Raw genomic sequence first — 20,813 nt, forward strand, 5'->3', positions numbered from 1 at the left:
AGTAAACTATTATCAAAATTAATAGGAAGTGGAAATCTAACATATGAATAATGTCTTTACATGGTTTTAAGATATGTCTAGAAACTAGAAAATTATAATACATATAACTTTTCTTAGTGCACATATACATTATTTTTTTAAAAAAGAGTCGTGTTTTCTTCCATATGTGAATACTTACTTCATTTCAAAAATTTGACATAAGCAATTATCCTTGTTTTAGAAAATAGATTGTTCCAGGCACTACCTGTTTAAGTTGATTTATATGCAATCCTACCACACTTAAAATGCTCCAGAAACTCATTATTCAAAGACACCCTGGAGTGGAAAAAGAACTGACTTGAACGGGTTTTCTTCTGTTTAGTTTAACCCTATTGGGAATATGGTATACTAATTTTGCTTCCTTCCTGTCCTCAGAGCACTAGAAAAATCCTTTCATGATAGGATTTAAGCAGACAGTAGGAAAGGCAGCTCAAATTATGAGTGTGAATGAAAAATGGGCAATGCTCTCAACTGATGACAACTTTCACTTTGTTTACACTTGAGAAACTTTTCCTTCGCTCCATACATATAGGTATGTTTTCTCCTTCATTACGTGGTCCTTGTTGTTGATATTCCAAATCAGTGCCTCTCCACTCTTATTAAAAAAGGCAGGGCATCCTGGTTGCTTAACACCAAGCAGCCAACACCCCAACTGGGAGCAGTGTTCAGGGTTTGAAGGGCTGGTCTTCTGAGATCTTCCTTTTGTGTCTGTAGAGTCCCACCTTCCATGACGACTGGGAGAAAACGAGGGATTTCAGAAGGACTATAGAATCGTGTAACCCTCTTAAACATATTCTTCTTAGGAACTCTATTAAAAAGATAGTGTGTGTGTATGTAGTACAAAAAAGAACTCAATGAACCAGTCACTTGCTTAACAAATGTTTCAAGTTTCCACATTCATTAGGTTGAAAAATTGCTTATTATAATTGGTTATTAAACATCTGTTGAAATAATATTAATGTACTGTGTTTAATTTGGTCATCAAAAATTTCAGCTACCATTTTTTATAATAGAAAGGGCACTGGGTTGAGAGAGAAAAAAATAACAACTGGGGCTTCCTTCCAGCTCAACTACACATTTGATGTGCCATCATGGACATGTCATTTGGCATCTTTGAATCTCAGTTTCTTCATCTATAAAACAAAGGAACTGTCCTAGATTATATCTTACTTATCTTTCTCACTGTTTAAGCCTTCCAAATATTAGTTGTTTAAACTCATCTTTAAATTCCTGGAGATGTGTTATTAACACTAGAAAGACTATGGATAACATTATTTTATAGAAAAAAGGTGGAATTGATTTGTGATATGTAGGCAGTTTTGTGTCAGAGTTTTGCAAACAGAAAAGGTGTTTGTGATAGGAAAATAACTGGATTGGTGCTGTGGGTGCCCAAAACTCCCAGATTCATGCTCCTCAGTTCCTAAAGCTCTCAGTCCCTACAACTTCAGATGACATGAGCAGATTCAGAATCTACATGAAATTAAAAAACAAAAACAAAAAACTATGTCCCCAAGATACCTTATTTTACCTATTGTATGGCATTTGTTTACATTGATGTTTTAAATTCTAAAGGCATAAAGTGTTCTATATGGAACTCTTCTTTTAAAATGTAATAGTACACAAAAGGAAATTGCACCCATAGAATATACATCAAAGGTGAACTGTAAAAGTGAAAATAGACTTACTGTATGATCCAACATCCTACTCCTGGGCATATATCCAGATGAAACTCTTATTTGAAAAGATACATGCACATCAGTGTTCATAGCAGCACTATTTACAATAGCCAAGACATGGAAGCAACCTAAATGTCCATCAACAGATGACTAGATAAAGATAACAGGATACTATTCGGCCATAAAAAAGAATGAAATAATGCCATTTGCAGCAACATGGATGGACCTGGAGATTGTCATACTAAGTGAAGTTAAGTTAGACAGGGAAAGAAAAATACCATATGATGTCACTTATATGTGGAATTTTAAAAAATGACACAAATGAACTTATTTACAAAACAAAAATGGAATCAGAGACATAGAAGACAAACATAGTTACCAATGGGGAAAGTGGGGGGTAAAGGGATAAATTGGGAGTTTGGGATTTGCAGATACTAATTACTATATATAAAACAATTAAACAACAAGGTCCTACTGTGTAGCAAAGGAAACTGTTTTTAATACCTTGTAATAGCCTATAATGAAAAAGAATATGAAAAGGAATACATATATATACAACTGAATCACTACTGGTTCTGTACAGCAGAAACCAATACAACACTGTTTACTGACTATAATTAAAAAAAAAAATCCTTGGTCCACTGAAAAAATCTGTGATACTGTTTCTTTCTTTTTTTTTCGGTTTTATATTGATTTATAATCATTTTACAATTTTGTGTCAAATTCTAGTGTTCAGCACAATTTTTCAGTCATACATGGACATAAACACACTCATTATCACATTTTTTCCTCTGTGATTCCCTGTGCTATATAGTATAATCTTGCCTATCTATTCTACAATTTTGAAATCCCAGTCTATCCCTTCCCACCCTCCGCCCCCCTGGCAACCACAGGTCTGCATTCTATGTCTATGAGTCTATTTCTGTCCTGTATATACGCTTTGTTTTTGTTTGTTTGTTTGTGACACTGTTTCTTAATTCAGGTAATAATAGGATTTGATGGAAAGGACATCCCTCCCCACATGTGTGTATCGTACTAATATCGGACTAGCGTGTTACGGCATGGTTGTCCTATTAAGGTCAAAATGTGCTGTCATGCCAATCACAAGAATAGAAACTGGGATCTCATTGTAATGAAATAGTCATTCCAGTGACTATCATTTATCCATCAGAAAGAAACATCCTGGGGATAGAATTATAACTTGGAAGAAAAATCTAAAATGGAAAAGAAATGGAGCATCTTCCTTGCTCCATGCTGGCTCTTTTGAAGTGTTTAGAGGGTCTTGGTTAATGAGGCAAATGGGTGGTTAGTAAGGAGAGACAACCCTATGGCTGGACATGCGGGTCACACCAGGGGACCCTGAAGAGAGCCAGGGTTCTGTTCTCTGAGAAGAGCCAATCCTAGATGCTGATTGTTTATAGTAGTCTTTGGATGGAAGTTCCCTCCAGTTTCCTGGAGCCTTAAGTTAAATCACGACTTGTGCCAGAATAAGGGTACATGTTGTACAGCTTAGTGATGCCAGTGGACTCTTACAGGATAAGAGAAGAGCTGGGAAGCCCAGCAGCCCCTCCCATCTGGAGACGGTCCACTGCCAAGCCTGGAGAATTAGAAAGTGATTCTGTTAAGGGAGCTGGGGAGTTTCCCTGCAGCACACTAACGCTTTCAGCTTTTCAACAGTTATGTTACACTTTATAATTATGATAAACTTCAGATCAACTAAAATGCTCAGGGCTTTTTCAGACAGCTCAATGATACATATACCCTAGCTGTTCAAATCATATTCTTAACCAAAATATGAGTGCTCTCAGTTTTTCAATTAATTTTTTCCCTGAATGTTCCAGCTTGTTCCTTATAGCCACTCTTAGTTCGATTGGTTAAAGTGTTATGACCTCTCCCAGCTCTGGTCACATGCAAATTGGACAAACACATGTTACTGTATGTCTTCAATCACATCATTTATAAAACCTTTTAATAAAACAGGGTCAAGGACAGAAACTTTCTTCATTTATTTGGCCAGCCTTGAAATGAACTCACTTAATATTATGGTGCATATTTCGTCATCATGTCCTCAAGGATATCATAGAAGGCTTGTCAAATGCCTTGAGGTACTTAAAATACACTATGTTTAACCTCATAAACTTACTTGAAAAAGAAAAAATAGGTCAATTTGGGTTTCAAACCTATTCTGTAAAATTTTATGATTCTAAGGAATTAGTAGCTCATTGCTCATAGCTAAAAGAGAAGACATATATAAACTAAATGATGAATGATCCTGGTAATAATTATAAATCAGCTAATTAATTATTTTTTATCATTATTATCAATTTCATGAAGCACTCTTTCTATGCCAGGCACTGCACTAAGTTCTTTTATGCTTTTTCTCTTTTAATCTTCATCACAATTTCCTGATTTTATCACTGAAGGAGGCTTAGAAATGAGTGAACACTTATCCAAGGCCCACTTATTCAAGTGTGCATCTGGTCTTAAAACGACGTTTGCCTGATAGCACAATCCATGCTAGTTAGTGATGAGGCCAGAATAAGATTAACAATTTAGAATTAGACGTATGTTTGAATCTCTTCTTTACATTTTCTCCACTTTGATGTCTTCCTTTGATGAACTAGAGAGCTGCCATATTATAGCCATATCTTAAAATGGACAGTGTTAATCTGGGCTTGGGTGTAATAGGGCTGCTCTGTCTTAGACACAGCCTCTGGGTGACAGTGTGGAGTGGAGAGGGGGACCCTATGGGAGATTTTAAAGAATGAAAAAAATGTCACTTTTGGCATAGGACATCAGTTTTCTCATCTACTATTCATTGTTTTATTTTGTCCTCATAATAATCAGGTGCATTAGAAAAGATGTATTTACTAGCATCCTAATGGTAGAGAAGGAATTAGTGCTATTAATACTAAGTAATTTGGTTAAAGTCAGAGAGCATGTTGGTTGTAACTCTGGGACTAGAAATGTTTGATTTCTTTTTTCTTTTTAAAGTGAGCTGCGTGTTATTTTCCTCCTTAAAATCAGATTTATTGAGCTATACTTTACATACAATAAAATTCCATTTTTAAATGTACAATTCAGTGAGTCTTGTTAAATGTATACAACTGTGTAGTCATCAGTACAATCAAGAAACAGAACTGCTCCTTCTTGTCCTCTGCAATCCCCTCTCCCGGCCCCCAACCCCTGACAACCACTCATCTGCTTTCTGTCACTACAGTTACACCTTTTCTAGAGTTCCATAGAAAGAGAATCATACATTCGGTAGCCTTTTGTGTCTGCCTTCCTTTGATCAGCATGATACTTTCAATATTTATCCATGTTATCACACGTATCAGTACTTAGTTCTTTTTTATCACTAAAGAGTAGTCCATTGTATACATGTACAATTTGTTTACCCATTCATCAGTCAAAGGGCATTTGGATTTCCAGTTTTAGGCTATTATGCATAAAACTGTTATGAACATTCCCAAAAAGTCTTTGTGGGGACATACACTTTTTCAACTTTTTCTTGAGTAAATACCTAGGAGTGGAATAGCTGAATTGTTTGGTAGATGTGTTTGACTTTACAAGAAAGTGCCAGTTTTCCAAAATGGTGGCACCATCTTAAATTCCCACCAGCAGCGTGTGAGTATTTCAAGGGTCCTATACCCTCACCACCACTTGATATTTTAGCCATTTTAGTGAGCATGTAGTGGTATTTCATAGTGGCTTTAATTTCCATTTCCTAGTGACTAAACTACTGTTTTTTTCTCACAGGAAAGTATGGTGAGGAATAGAGATGGGAAGTTGCACCTATGTTCTCCAGCATTATGGACAAGTTACTTCAGCTCTCTATGCCTGGTTTCCTCATGTTCAAATGATGGCTGATAATAGTACCAACCTCACAGGGTGGTTGTTAAGGATTAAATGTGTTAAATATGTGAAATACAACAATATCTGGGGCTTGGTAAATGTTTGATGAATACTAGCTGGTTGTTTTGTTGTTGTTATTGTTATCATTCTTTTTGCTCAAAAAGGAGTTGAATACTTTTGCTATGAGGTCACCAAGATTATATAGAATCTTTCTGGAGCTGTGAGATCTGTTATAACTGTTTTCTAGCACTAGGGGAGAAACTGTAACAAAGAATGGTTTGGGAAAAACAAATAAATGAACAAATCAAACAAAACAAAAACAAACACATGGATACAGAGAACAGAGTAGTGGTTGCCAGAGAGGACTAGGTATGAGAAGGTAAAATGGATAAGGGGCATCAACCATATGACTGATGGATGGACACTAAATTTTTGTCTGTGAACATGCTGTAGTGTATAAAGAAGTCAAAATGTAATGTTGTACATATGAAATATATAAAGTTATAAACCAATGTTACCTCAATAAAAAATAAAAAGAAAAAAGAATGGTTTGGGGTAGGGAGGGTATAGCTCAGTGGTGGAGCGCATGCTTAGCATGCACAAGGTCCTGGGTTCAATCTCCAGTACCTCCACTAAAATAAATAAATACAACCTAATTACTGTCCCCTCTCCCCCTCCAGAAAGAATGGTTTGTGTTGGGCCAACTGACGTCCTTTAAAGTCCAATGACCCCCATTTCTGTCCTCTCAGATGTCTGCCTGTGATCCCTCAACAGATAAAGTACATTCTTTACTGGGTGTGTTTGCCCTAACAAACTAATAGTCCTAGGTAATGCCTAGTCTCACAACAGCTCAGGTAGGCTTGTTTCAGCCCACCTTATCAGAGTCATAAACCCCATCACCCTTCACGGACCCTAAAGTGCTTATCTCACCTACAGTCAATCAGAGACCTGTGCACAAGCCAATCAGGCACCTTGGACTCCACCTTATAAAACACTCCAACAACTGACCCTCACTGCTCACACAGGCGTCCCTCTCCTGTGCAGCCTGCTGTCGCCTATAGCAGCATACCCTAATAAGCTCCTTTTCTATTCTTATAGTTTATCCCTGGTAAATTCTTTTACCAACCAGCGTGTCACTAGCTCACCAACCAGCTGCCGTGTTGTGTCCACAACAGTTTGGAATCATGTCCACATCTCCCATCTCCATATACCCCAGATACCAAATCCACTGGCAAGAAGCAAGAGTGTGGTTATTAAGCTGATTTCCATACAGAGAATGGGGGACCTCATTTAGTGAACCACAGGCAATGGCAATACTGGAGTTGGAAGAAAGGTAAAAGAGACAGAGGAGCAAGAGAAAAGCACGTCCTGATAGGTTCCCCAGAGACAGGGAGGGGAAGGGAGACTTAGCCCGTAGAAGCTGGTTAGCCGGTGCAGACTGGAATCTGACGTCAAGTCTGGGGCAGGCGAGAGAGGCTCTGTGGACCGCCTTGGAAGGATGGTTTGGATGAATCAGGGAAAGGGGAGAAGGATGGGGAAGAATAGAAGAGGCCAATCTACATTCAGTTAAAGAGAAGATCAAGTGGGGGCTGGAGAATTAAACCAGGTTTGGGAAAGGGGAAGTTGGTCATTTCTGTAGGCTGAAGATAGAATCTTTTCCCATATATTCCATTCTTCCAAATTGAGAACAAGAAGTCCCATTATAAATGCAAGAAAGCCAGTAAATACTTCTACAGACAACACAGCAGAGGAAATCTACACACAGAGGAAACCCACATCAGTGACAGAGTGGGGCTCCAAATCTTAGGCAATTTCCCACCCCCACCCTTTCCTTTGTAGCCACCAAGCTTCACAGTCTCGGTGACCTTGAGCCCCATTCCTATTCACTCTGACCCCCTGACTTGGCCCCCAAAGCCAACCAGAACTTACATTACTCATATTTTTCTAATTTTCTGTATATCATGATGTTTCGACATCTGATTGAGGAGAGACTGCCCTTCTCAGGACTAGCTAATTCTTAAGAGACAGCAAAGGGCTTGCTCTTTGATACACAAACCAACCAGTGCAGAGCCTACCTCCTCTTGCCTGTACACCCAGGGGGGCAACATTCTGCCTTCATCATTCCAGGGCCAGGTACAGGCCACTAGAAAGCATCCCTATAGCCCCAAGTCTGCCGAAACTATTCAAACTAGCCAATCCTAAACTATTTACCCTGCCTGCCTTGTGTTTCCCAGGAAAACCCCAATAAAGGCCATGGCCTACACACTCCCCAACCCACACCTATTCCTGCTTCTGCTTCTGCTTCCTGACTGACACCTGGTGTTCCTCATGTGTCTATGTGTGGCGAGCCATGCCTCTTGTTTCTAGAGAAACTGTAACATTTAATTTTTTTCCCCATTGGTATTGACCTTTCCATGTCGCCATTCCTAAGTTAAGACCTAGACACAGAACAAACATTTCCCTACCACTCCTAGACCCATTTCGAACTTTTTCTGACTCCACTGCCCCACCACTTGACGTTCGGCCCCATTATCCCTCTACCTGCCCCCTCACCCTGACGCTTGGCCTTAGAGCTCTGCTTTCTTCCGCTTTCCCCAGACGGCCCCTTCCTCATCCAGCGCCTGCTCGGATGCCTTTTCAGTCTGAGAAAAAACACACGGCCTCCGTTGGGCATCCCTGTCGTCTAAACTGCAGTATCACTGCTGCGAAAAACACTTCCAGCCCGGACCCATCCACCTGTGCTCATCACTTCGACTTTGTTGAGCTAACAGGGTTTGTTCTGTTACCCCAAAAGGGGAAGGGAAAAGAGTCCGGTTCATGTCTTACCTGAAAGACGAGAATTCAGATGGGAGACGGAAGTGCTGTGTAGCTAAAGATTTCAAAGGTTTTTTTAAGCAAAGAGAAAGTCCAGCTCCAAGGACAGGAGGCAGGCTGATCTGAGGATGGCTAGCAATGGTCTTTGCCCCTACTCTCATACCCTCGCCGAAAGGCGCTCTCAAGATTGATTGGCGGCTCTTGCCGGAGGAGCGCTTAGTCATGCTCCTCCCCTTTTGCGCATGTCCTTACCCATGATGCACACAGAAAAACCCATGGGGCGGGGCTAAACCACAATGCTAATTATATTACAATGAGCATTGGACCGTTTCCGGTTAGGTCCTTCTCGCTACCACACAGTTGCGGCCATCGGTTTCTAACTGGTTTCTTGCTGTCACTCATTTAGAGGAAGTGAAGCCCCTTTACGCTGAAGGCGGGCCGTTCATCTTCCGGTCCATCCGCCCTCCCCTCCACCTCATCTGCCCTGTGCCCCCACTTACCTAACTACGGAACAGTTCCACTTCCAGCCCCGTTCCTGTGTCTGCCGGCTCTGGCTCCCTCGGCCTCTCTCTTTCTCTGTGACCTTAAGTAAGTCAGATGGATATTTCACCTCCTGCCTGGAGACAGAGGAGCCACGTCCCACCTCACAGGGGATTTCCGAGGGCTCATTAAAAGTTCCTGAAGTGTCTTGAGAACCAGCCTGGTCTCGGGCAGAGCAAGCAGCTTTGACGGCGGGGCTGCGCGTGGTCCTTGTAAACACGGCAGCTCATTACAAGCTCTTATGACAAGGCTTCAGAAACAACTTTCTCAAGGTAAGAACGGACTGACTGGAATGAAACGGGTGGTCAGGCATCACTTCAAATGCAACCAGCATGCAAGTCGCCTTAGCGCTGCGCTGCTTCCTGTGACCAGGGTACTTCCAATATAGAGAGAGCATTTTCTTTATTCTCACTTCCTCCTTTAGAGAATTTCATGCAGGAGACCCAATGGTTTAACACCTGCCACGGTGCATATGAGTATATATATTTTTTATGGTAAAGAAAGCAATTTATGAGAGAGGTTTCTCTAATATTATTAAAGTTCCTCTTATGTATTTGGCCGAAAGAAATCACTCACTAATTTATGGCTGTAAATGTGCCATTGAAGTGACAGCAAATCTAGCTCAAAATATATTGTATCGTAAAAATGTGGGTAAGAGATGCTAAGAAAAGCAGATGAGGGACTGGAATGTCCCTCAGTATGACATTCTAGGCAATTATCTTAAGCAGGAGGAGGAAAGATTATATCTGCTTTGGCAGGGAGCACGAGACTGTTTTTGAATTAGGATATGAAAGGAGTCCAGGGAGTTTACAGGGTCGTGATGACAGCACCTTTAGCCCAAATCTTCTTGAGAGTGGCTGAGTGAGCAGGAGGGTTAAGTCCAGAGTTTAATCTTCCTCTATTCCTTTTTACTCTTTCCTACTTTACTTCACAGAATCAACCTGAATAAATTAGAATGGCCGAAATTAACTGCCATGGTCTGAATGTCTGTGTCCCTCTTAAATTCATATACTGAAATCCTGATTCCCTCAGAGGATGGCATTGGGAGGTGGGGCCTCTGGGGGTGTTTAGATCTTGAGAGTGGAGCCCTTGTGAATGGAATTAGTGTTCTTATCAAAGAGGCTCCAGAGGGCTCCCAGGCTCCCTACACCAGGTGAGGAGAAGGGGCCAGCCAGGATCCTGAAGAAGACTCTCATCAAGACACAGCCGGGCTGGTGCCTTGATCTTGGACTTCTAAGCCTCCAGGACTGTGAGCAATTTCTGTTCTTTATAAGTGACCCAGTCTGCGGTATTTTGTTATAGCAGCCCAAATACAGTAACATCTACTAAGATACTTTCCTCCTATAACCTTGAGCTAGATAAATAAGATAATTTGACAGGGAAAGAGAAGAAGGAGGAAATTTGGAAATGTAAACAGTTGATTTGAGCTAGATCCAGCTGGATTATTTTCCTCAAGCAGAACAGGCTCCTCTATTGATGGCAGACAAAGTGCCTCAGAAGGAATGAAAAGAAAGCCAGCATGTGTTTGTATAGACCCGGAGAAGCACCTTGTCTCCACTCCACAAGAACTTGAAAGAAAAAAATCTGTTTTTTATTTGGTGATTTTTTTTTTTCTTTTTGCATTCCTTTTTCTTTCTCTCTTTCTCTGCCCTCCCATGCTCAGTTTTCTAAACATGCGAGTGAGACCCAGGGCAGTCACAGATTTGGCTGACACGATTTCATGTCACTCAGAGATAACAGGGACACTCATTCCTAGTATATTCCAGGAGAAAGGACTTTGCTCAGGCCTGATGATAGCTGACTAATGCACCGAATCTCATGTCCCAGACAGTGCAGCCTGGGGCCCTCACTGAAGCACAGTGCCCTCAGATCCGGGCCAAGTGGGGTAAGTGTCACTTGCACATAGACTGAGGTGCGTGCAGTCAGGAGGATGATTTGAGAAGCAGCCTCCCGGACAGATGTCAGTTTAATGTGAGTGGGCCACCAAAGGAGGGGGCCGGCCAGACAGGGTGAATTCAGGTGTGGAGCTCATTGAATGCAAGTGAATAAGACCAGTCACCAGAGGAAATTTAGAACGGAGTAGAGGGTAGAGCCTGATTTAAGTGCTGGCTCCATGGCTGCTCTCCAAGAAACGCTGGCTGTGTCTCTTAGTCTACTTCATCTCCGTGTCCTCATCATGGACATAAACCACAGCCCCTCCCTTAGGTGTTCTGAGGGAAAACATGACAAGACATGAACAAGGCAGTGTCATACTTAGCACAGAGCAGAGGCTCATTGCTAGAATTATTATTATTATCATTGTTATTGCTGTCTGCCCTAAACCAAGGGAGGGTGGCTGTATCTACTTTTATAGGGTGTTCAGGTACTGGGCATGGTAAATAGGGATTAAAGAAATCCTGTTTGGACAAACAAAATATCCCAGCCCAAGTTGAGCCCCCAACTGCCTTCGTCATACTGAAAATGAGAAAATTGAGGCAAAAAGAGATGAAGTGACTTGTCCAGGGTCACACAGAAAAGCAGAGTTAAGATTCAAGCCGAGGTCGTTTGCACTGCCTTCGCAGCTGCATACTTCCTACAGGAGTCTCACATTGCCTGGGTTGGGGCATCTCCCATTTCAGTTTGTGTCTGGAATGTCCTTCCTCCTCTTCTCAATTCAATAAGCTACTACTCAGCCTTCCAGTTACAGCACCAATGGGTCCTTGGGAGGCCTTTTCTAAGGCCACCAGGAAAGTGGATCTCTCCCACCATTGGGCTCGCATCCATCTTTGTCATCACATTAGGTTTTGGCTTTGGTTGAAGCTACTGCCCACTCGTTTACATCTTGGGAGGGCATCAGAGGGAGGTCTGTGACTCAGGCGTGTGGATATGTGTGTGCACGCGTACACACAGGGACAGGTATGCACACACACGTACACGGATATAATTTTTATACGATTTTGCCAGATTATCTTGGAACACACTATTTTTATGTCTAGTGTGGCTGCTTCTGCAGACACGTACTGTATATTCACCCGTGTTGTCATATGTTGGAACAGCTTTCCACTGGTAGGAATTTTTAAATATGTGCCCCACCATTATGATGGTGAGCATCTGTCTTTGTTTACTCCAAGACTGGCTAAAGTTAGAAAATGTCAAAGATAAAGAAGAAATAGTGAATATCCTTTGGCTTTGCTCTCCATGGTGTGTGAGAGGACAGCAGAACCCCAGTGCTTTTTGCATAACAACATTCTTGCTGATGGAAGGAGCCTGAAGCCCAAAATGCTAAAGTACCACCTCATACTTTCTGTTCCAAAAATATATTAGTGTAGATCTTTTTCAACAAAAAAGGCTGGAGTTGAAAAGGCAAGGCTTAACTAAAAGCTGGTCTGTCCTGATGCCACAGCTTCATCTTAAAATAGCCACAAGATAACTGGGAAAGGCTGTATGCTCCAGAATCACAAGTTCCTGTGTGACTGGGAGCAGAGGAGGTGGGTTAAAGCAGTGCCTCTGAAAAATGAAATCATTCCGTGATGGTTGACTTTTCAAAAATAATATTTTGAGTCACGTGTGATAGAGGAATTAGAAACTTCTCTATGCAGCCAGCTGATGTCTTCAAAAATGAATTCCTATTTAGCCAGTTCTTTTTGAAATCTCAAATCCGTCAACCTCTTTGAAAGGCTGGAAAGTTTCTTCTGCAAATAAAACTCACTGGGCACTTTGTGAACAGACAGAACACCTGTGGTGCTTAGTAACACATCTTAGAGGATGTATTTTTATGCAGTAAGCTCTGCAACCCATTGCTTTGGATACTTCTGCTTAGCTACTAGCAAGTTAACTTTGTTAATGCCAGGGCCTTGAATCATTGCCTTTTCAAAATGTTTTCTCATGAGATGAAAGCAGAATATGAACTTCTTCTCTTTTACAAATCTGTGATACAGAAATATGCAGACAACTTGAAATTCCACATGACTCTTTAAAATACTTCTGCTCAGACAACCAGAAAGTTGCAACGTGGGTTCTTAATCCTCCCTTTGCTGACATCAGCAGCATCCCCTGGCTGAACATGAAAACTCAGTGCTGTAAAGCCAACAGAAATGAAAGGACATAAATCCAGTTCAGGTAGTCTTGGAATATCTTGGTGTTCCCTGATCACAGGCCCTTCGTGTCGTCTGGGAACATGAACTTATTGTGTTTGCTTCACTGTGCTGTTATGAGCCCCGCTCTCCAGTATGTGTTACCGTCAAAGCAGAGTCTGTCGGAGAGTGTGCGTGCTGCCACACCAAAGACCACGCAGTAATTTTAGCTTCTCATTCAAACCAAGGGAGAGGTGCTTTTTCATTGAAATTTATTTTTTTTAGCAAGACTAAAGTTTATTTTTTTAATTTTATTAGCACACTTTGGAGTTCTTTCTTTCCTTCCTATTTTTTTTAAGACAATTGCCTGAAATTCATTTTGCATTGCAAAAAAAAAATGATGGGAAAGGCATAATTCCTTATAAAAAGTATTTTGATCCAATGCAATGAAGTAAGTTACACACATAATTTTGCTTACACTCTTATGTAAATATCTCCGGGAAAAGAAGCTCTAGCTTTCACCAGATTCCCAAAGCCTCTATGATGCCAAAAGGGGTATGAAAAATAGAATAAAATTATTAATATCTTGAGGTCAGGGCTATTTTTCCAACCTGGCTTTTCCCTGCAGAACCTGGGGAATCGACTGTCCTTAAGACCCAGTGATGTTAGTCAACAGTTTTCCCATTTCCTAAGTGATATTGACCACAAGAGACAGAGTTGGCTGAGTGAACAGGTTTACATATGGGTTTCAACTTTAAAACTGAGTACGAATCTTTATTTCTTATCAAGAGAAGGAGAAAAGTTTCTTTATTAAGTATCTTATTAATTAGAGAAAGCTGACTGGGAGGATGTAAAAAGAAAATGTATTTCCTTTGGTTGATACCACAAAGCGGTTGGGTAGAGTATGTTTCTTTATTTGTGCTGCACTTTTGTATTAGATTCATCAAAGTCAAAATCTTTAGCCATTAAAGTGAACATCATTAGGGTACTGACATTGTTATGGGCTGAATTATGTCCTTTCAAAATCCATATGTTGAAGTCCCACTCCCAGACTTAACAGTGTGATCTTGTCTGGAGACAGGATCTTTACAGAGGTACTTAAGTTAAAACGAGGCCATTAGAATGGGCCCTAATCCAATATGACTGGTGTCCTTATGAGAAGAGGAAATTTGGACACAGAGAGGGACAGAAGGTAGACACAGGCAGAAGAGAGCCATCTACGAGCCAAAGAGAGAGGTGTGGAACAGATCACTCCTTTCCTGCCCTCAGAAGAAATCAGCCCTGCTAACACCTTGATCTTGGACTTCTAGCCTTCAGAACTGTAAGAAAAGAAATTTCTGTTGGTTAAGCCACCCAGTCTGAGATACTTTGTTAAGGCAGCCTCAGCAAACTAATACAGATATATAGAATAAATTCCAGGGGACCCCAGGCAAAGACAGAGAATCCAGGCTCGGGGACCCTGGAGGAACACTAGTCTGGGGCACAGAAGTAGATGTAAGTATTAGTCCCTAAGGCCCCTGCCTAGAGGAGGGAGAAATCTCCTAGGACCTAACCTTAGATGAGCATCTCTGAGGTTCCGAGTTTAAAATACCTTCCATATATATTAAATCTGCTAGATAATGTGATGCCTCTGGTGTAGGAATCAAGATTTGTGTGTCTGTTTCTTTCTTTCTTTCTTTCTTTTTTTTATTCACGCAGAGAAGTGTAAAATGTAAAATCTCAATATTAAAGAAAGGGGAGGGCCAGTCAGGGCAGACTGAAAAGGATGTCCTTGCCTTCCCGGACTTGGCCAACCTGCTTCTTCCCAGTCTCTTGCACTGGGCATTTTCAGTTGCTTTGCTCTACCCTCATCCCACCACAGAGGGACGTCGGTGTTCCCTGGCCTTTGTCCCTTTACACACCCTCCCCCAAGAGAGGTTTCACCCACTCTGGTGGTTTCAAATACCTAACTGGGCTTCGACTTCTGTGGTCCTTCAGACTGGAGCTTACATCCTGGCTCTGCCCTTTGTTTCCCAGCGGGGTGCTTTGGGAAAGTTGCTCAGCTCCCCAAAGGTCTGAGTTTCTTCAGATGATAACAGTTTTAGCATCACAGAGTGTTGTGGAGATTCAGTGAGAAATTGCCCATATGCTCTTAGCACAGGCTGGACCCATAGCAAGTATCCCAAAATGAGAGCTAAAATAAAAGTAACAGCACCATACAAAAAAGTACATGGCCTTTACTGTATACTGAGTACTGCTCTAAAAGCTCCATATACATCAGCTCATTTAATTCTCACAACAGATGAGGAAACTGAGGCACAAGGATGTTAGGTAACTTGCCCAAGCTCACAAGTAGATGGTGGACATAGAACTCAAGCTCAGTTAGTCTGGCTCAGAGACCATCTTCTCAAACTGGGTTTGACTATTACTGTTACTCTTTGTTAATGATACTGCCCTACTCTCTCCCATGAGAATCAGCCTTAAAAAAACAAATAAACAAACAAAAAAACCTCTCTGGGTACCCCACAGGCACCTCAGACACAACATACTCAAAAGAGTCCCCAAAGCCGGCTCTCCACCTGAGCCCCTTCCACTGCCCCAGGGAGACACCTGGCTTCACATTAGGTTCTTCCTTCCCCTTGAACCTCCCACCTCCAAGCAATCAATGATTGATTTCTATTTCTATCCTCTTCTCTCCAACCCTAATTCTTCCCGCATTCAACACTTCATCATCTCTGCTCTAGGTAACAGTGACAACCTTCTGTTTTTCCTGCCTCCAGTTTCCAACACCCAGTTTTTCCTCAATTCATCTTCTCTACAGATTTAGAATACCAGTCTGACCATTTCAATCCTGCCTGAAAAGGATGAGTTATGTGTTCACTAGCATAGCCCAGAGGACCCCTCATATCTGACTCCTGTCTTCCTTTCCAGCCTCAACTCCCACCTCTCGCCAAGTTCCACTTCCCCGGCATATCACCATTCACCAGACTCTCTCTCTCTCTCTCACACACACACACACACACACACATCATGCTGTTTTACAACTAGTATAGTAAAGTCTACATTTAAAAGAATTATTTAGCTTATCTACTAAGAATACATACAACAATCACTCGCAGGGAAGATATGATCACTCACTTTCCCACCCACCGTTTTCCTCACCGCTAAAATACCCACAAAATTAAATTTGTTACTTGCAGGGGGAAAAAAATAAAAGTCACTTTTAAGTCAGTTTTGTAAGTAAGTCAAAAATTTTAAAGTCATCTTTCGAAAACCTCGAGCTTACAAAGTGATCACAAACCAGCCATGTTATTTGTATATTCTGTTTTTATCATCTTAATCCAGTTTTTATCTGAAGGAAAAGCTGACTGATTTTCTTCTGGTGACATAGAGGGCTAGCATGTGACTAGTTATTTCTGTTTGCCGAAACCAAAAGGCTTCAAGGACACAGAGACATTATTGTTGAAGCAGCCCTGGGGAATGACACTGTTACCCTACTGCCACCTGCTGCTGTGACTCTGAAGTTCTCCCTTGTGTTGTGACTGAGGTCCGGGATGTGTCAAGATGATGCAAGCTTCTAGGAGCCTACCTAAGCTTGCTTGCTTTCTTTGAATGTCAGTTTCTCCTTTGATCCATATATGCCATACTTTGAAAGTATATATAAAAAATTAAGTACCCCTTGATCACCTGTGCCCTTCAGAAAAGTCAGAAAAGTCTCTGTAGTTAGCAGACACCCCTGGTCAGATGCTGTTGTGGAGTGAAAAGAAAAAATTGGAAGTAGTTCTAAGTTCTATGGGCCGTGATGTTATTTCATCTTGTAACTTCATGGGAGGGCAGTATTGTGTAAGGTGGAATGCACGCTTGGAGTCAAAGTCACCCAGGGCTTCATTCCAGCCCTAGCCATGGGACCTATTCTAAGGCTTGGTTTTCTCATCTGGAAGAAAAAAAAATTAAATAGAGGTATGTAAAGCACATAATTAGGTGTTGAATAATAATAATAATTGGAGGCTCTTCTTATTCATGAAGGATTGTGAAGTAGTGACTGACAATTCCAGCCAGGCTAGTTCCTAGCATCCATGGGGACCAGATAGCACCAAAATTAGTAGTCACTGAAGTCAGCTCTCAACATTCAAGGATTAAAGGTTTCTATAAGATACACAAAGTATATTTATTTTTGGCTGCACAATTTTTGAAAACTTTGGTATCTACATATTATAGTCATAAATTTTTCCCTACTTTTATAAAATGGTTAACTTAGAAATTTCTTCTAACACTGATCTTTAATTAAAACCTATTAGAGAACAGTAAAATCATTCAGAATGACTTATTCCTTAAAAATTATATAATTGTATTTTAACCCAAGCCCATACTTGTCCCTACAGCTGTAATTTAGGGTTAGCAAGTTGGTGTGGGGGAAGTAATATATTTTAATAAAAACTACATGTGCTACGTGCTAAAGTTTGTTATTAAACATGTACTGTAATGAAATGATTGGAAACCAAATAAGTAAGTGAAGGTATATTAACAAAATGTGTTGAAATTTTTTATGGAGTCTTAACTACAAACGTGGCATATTAGGCATAAGACTGAGACTCCTGATGGTATTAATTCTTTTCTGATAATATTCATTCATCCGTGTGATAGCACATTGTACCAGAGTTAGGTAATTTGTGGTTTTCAGTCAAATTAACCATACTTACCCCTTTTAAGTAAAGATCAATTATAAATACATTTTACTTGTCCTATTCATCAAACTAAACATATTAAAACCCGTTTCAGATTTCAAAGTTAAACTCTTAGTCATTTGTCAGACAGAACGCTCTGGAGAGTATATAAAGGTTTCAGATAAATGATAATCACTATCGGTCAAGTACCCACCATTTTTGTGACAAGCACTATGCTGGCTGACCTCTGTTTATTTTCTGTAATCTTCTCAACAGCTGGCCTTCCACATTCAGGGAAGAAACTCAGAGAATGAAAATTACTAGCCCAGGGTCAACAACTTGCAGGTAGCCAAGCTGAGATGGATTTGTTCTTTACCTGTACCCTACTACCGAGGATTAAGTGTCCCATTAAAAACTACTAGAAGTTTATTTAAAAGAGATCTCTTGTAAAGTAATTATTTGCCAAAAGTTTAGGAGACTCTGTGGTGGCATGGAAGCAATGAGACTCGGTGGTTAGGTGCATTTGTAGCTCCTGGTGTACTTTAAAAATATAATAATGATAATCAAAACTGAATGTCACGTAAGAAATAATAGGCAGAAGAATTAGAATGTTCTTTTTAAACCTGGCCTTGCATTGTATAATTTGTTGACATCTGAAAAGGTATTATCTTAATTTTCAGAAATGGCAACAATCTCCTAAAAATAGAATTTGAACATACAGGAGAAACAATACAAGGTTTACTTAAAAAAAAAAAAAAAAAAAGTCTATGCAAAAAAAAAAAAAAAAGGAATGCCCTTAATAAACTATGAAAAATATCACCTTTATTATGTAAGAACCAAGTTCTTAAAATGAAATGCCATTTTCACCTAGGGATGAACACTAATTACAGAATTTGATAATGCTCAGTGTTGGTAAGGAAAATTGGCCCTCTCATTCACTATTGGTGAGATCCTTCATAGGAACAAACTTTTAAAAGAATATTTTGCAATATCTCTGAAAATTGAACTGTATATACCCTTTGCATTAGCAATTCCATTTCATCCTGGCCAAAGCAGGCCAAGATATGTATATACACAGGTGCTAATTACAACATTTTTGATAGAGGGGGGAAAAATCTCCAGAAAATGAAATGTCAATTAATTAAGAACTTCCAGAAAAAATGTCATATAATGGTATAGTGGAGTGCAATGTAGTCACTACAAAATGCCCTGATGTGGACAAATACCCAAAATATGTTGTCATGTAGGAAGAGCACATTATAGACAGCCCTATGTGTGTTAAATATTCTATTAATTAATTTTTTTAAAGAATTGATTGTTTAATGTGACTGATTTTTTTTTTTTTTAATGGAGGTACTGTTGCCGAAAGATTGGCCCCCATCTCTGATGAGCCAAATAACCCAGAGACTAGGTCTTGGAGTTTAGAAGAAAAGAGGCAATTTTATTGCTTTGCCGGGCAAAGGGGACTCACAAAACTGTAAACCCACCTTGGACATGGGTTGGGGTGGTTATATAGCCAGAGCTCAAACAATAAAGCATTGATAAGAAGCAACAGAATCATTTTCTCACCAGAAGACTTAGAATGGTGACATGATGCCTCCAGACAACCAATTCTATAGATCCCAGAGGTCAGATCTCTTTATCTCGTGAGCACTCAAGCTGTGGTCTTCTTGGTAATTCAGGCTATTTTGTAAGGTTACAGTCTTGTGAACTTCTCCTTGGAGAAGGACTCAGATACCAAGCTTGATTATTACTTTCAATTACTGGAATAAAGTAGAATCAGTAAGATCAATAGCTTTAGTTTTAACAATACGCCAGGAACTGTGAGTAGCAAACAGTCACTCAGGTCAGTTGACCCTTTTAAGGGCAAGCATAAGAATAAGCAATCTGTTAGCCTAAGTGCAGCCATTTTATTAATCCTCCTTCAGTACTAGGGACTGAACCTAGGACCTCATGCATGCTAGGCATGTCCTCTACCACTGAGCTACACCCTCCCCTCTAAGAGCTTAGTGACTTTTTACCCATAACCTACAAGTACCTAGCCGTCTGCGGATTTGGCACATTCCAACAGTGCCAGCACTTTGTGGCTTCATCATTTTTTCTTCTTAGAGGAAGTCTGAGGCAAAGGGAGAAGGAGGAGGCAGTGACATCTGTCAGGTCAGCCCAGGTAGGGCATTCAAGTACAAACGCTCTTGGCTTTTTAAGAGGGAATTGAAGGCAAATTGTGTCTGTATTGAATGTTCTTTTCAATCCTGTGCAAATTAGCATCCTCAATGGAGTTAGAGAAAGCAAAGAATTCTAGTTCTCTTTTGCTTATCTTTTCTCTCCCAGCATTCTCCCCCACCTCCTTCCTTCCCCCGCTCTCTGATTGCCAGCAGAGGAGAAACGAGAAATATCCATGTTCTCAATTTTATTGATGGGTTTTGTTGATGGGTTTTCACGTACAAATTCTTAGCCACTCCTTATCAATTGTGTCATCAAAATGTCAGTACCTTGAGCAGAATGATTGTGTTGAAACCATCCTGGCAGCTTTGCATGTGAAACAGATAATGTGAGTCTTAGTATTCTGAACTGGGGCCGCTGGTAGGCAAGCTGCAGAGTCCTGCAATGGCAGTCCTAGACCCAGGGTCGAGACTGCACTGTTTGTCAAGTTCAAAGGAAACTACCATTCACTAGATACTGTAATTCAAAAAGGTTTTTCCAAAAATGACTTTTCAATGAGAGATGCTCCTTTCAGAGTTAGTCTAAAAGCACACTTTTTTTTTAATTGAAGTGTAGTGGATTTACAATGTTGTATTAATTTCTGGTGTACAGCATAGTGATTCAGTTATACATACATACATACATATAAATATATTCTTTTTCATATTCTTTTTCACTATAGGCTATAGCTATTGAAAATAGCTCCCTGTGCTATACAGTGGGACCTTGTTGTTTATCTATTCTATATATAGTAATTAGTATCTGCAAATCCTGAACTCCCAACTTATCCCTCCACCTCTCCCCTTCCCACTCAGGCCTCAGTAATCACAAATTTGTTCTCTATGTCTGTAAGTCTGTTTTTGTTTTGTAAATAAGTTCATTTGTCTCTCTATTTTTTAGATTCCACATATAAGTGATATCATATGGTATTTTTCTTTCTCTGGCTTACTTCACTTAGTATGACCATCTCTAGGTCCATCTATGTTGCTACA

General features: G+C 40.4%; 1 long non-coding RNA gene across 2 annotated transcripts in view; it reads left to right on the forward strand.

The window, feature by feature from the left end:
- The first annotated feature begins 8,724 nt into the window (after positions 1 to 8,724).
- LOC135321732 (uncharacterized) overlaps positions 8,725 to 20,813 on the forward strand; it is a 107,649-nt gene continuing 95,560 nt past the window's right edge. For both annotated transcript variants that reach the window (XR_010381769.1, XR_010381770.1), the window contains exon 1: positions 8,725 to 9,196. This is a non-coding gene — a long non-coding RNA (uncharacterized LOC135321732). The remainder of the gene's footprint in view (positions 9,197 to 20,813) is intronic.

Source organism: Camelus dromedarius, chromosome 7 (assembly GCF_036321535.1).
Source record: "Camelus dromedarius isolate mCamDro1 chromosome 7, mCamDro1.pat, whole genome shotgun sequence".
NCBI classification, from domain to species: Eukaryota; Metazoa; Chordata; class Mammalia; order Artiodactyla; family Camelidae; genus Camelus; species Camelus dromedarius.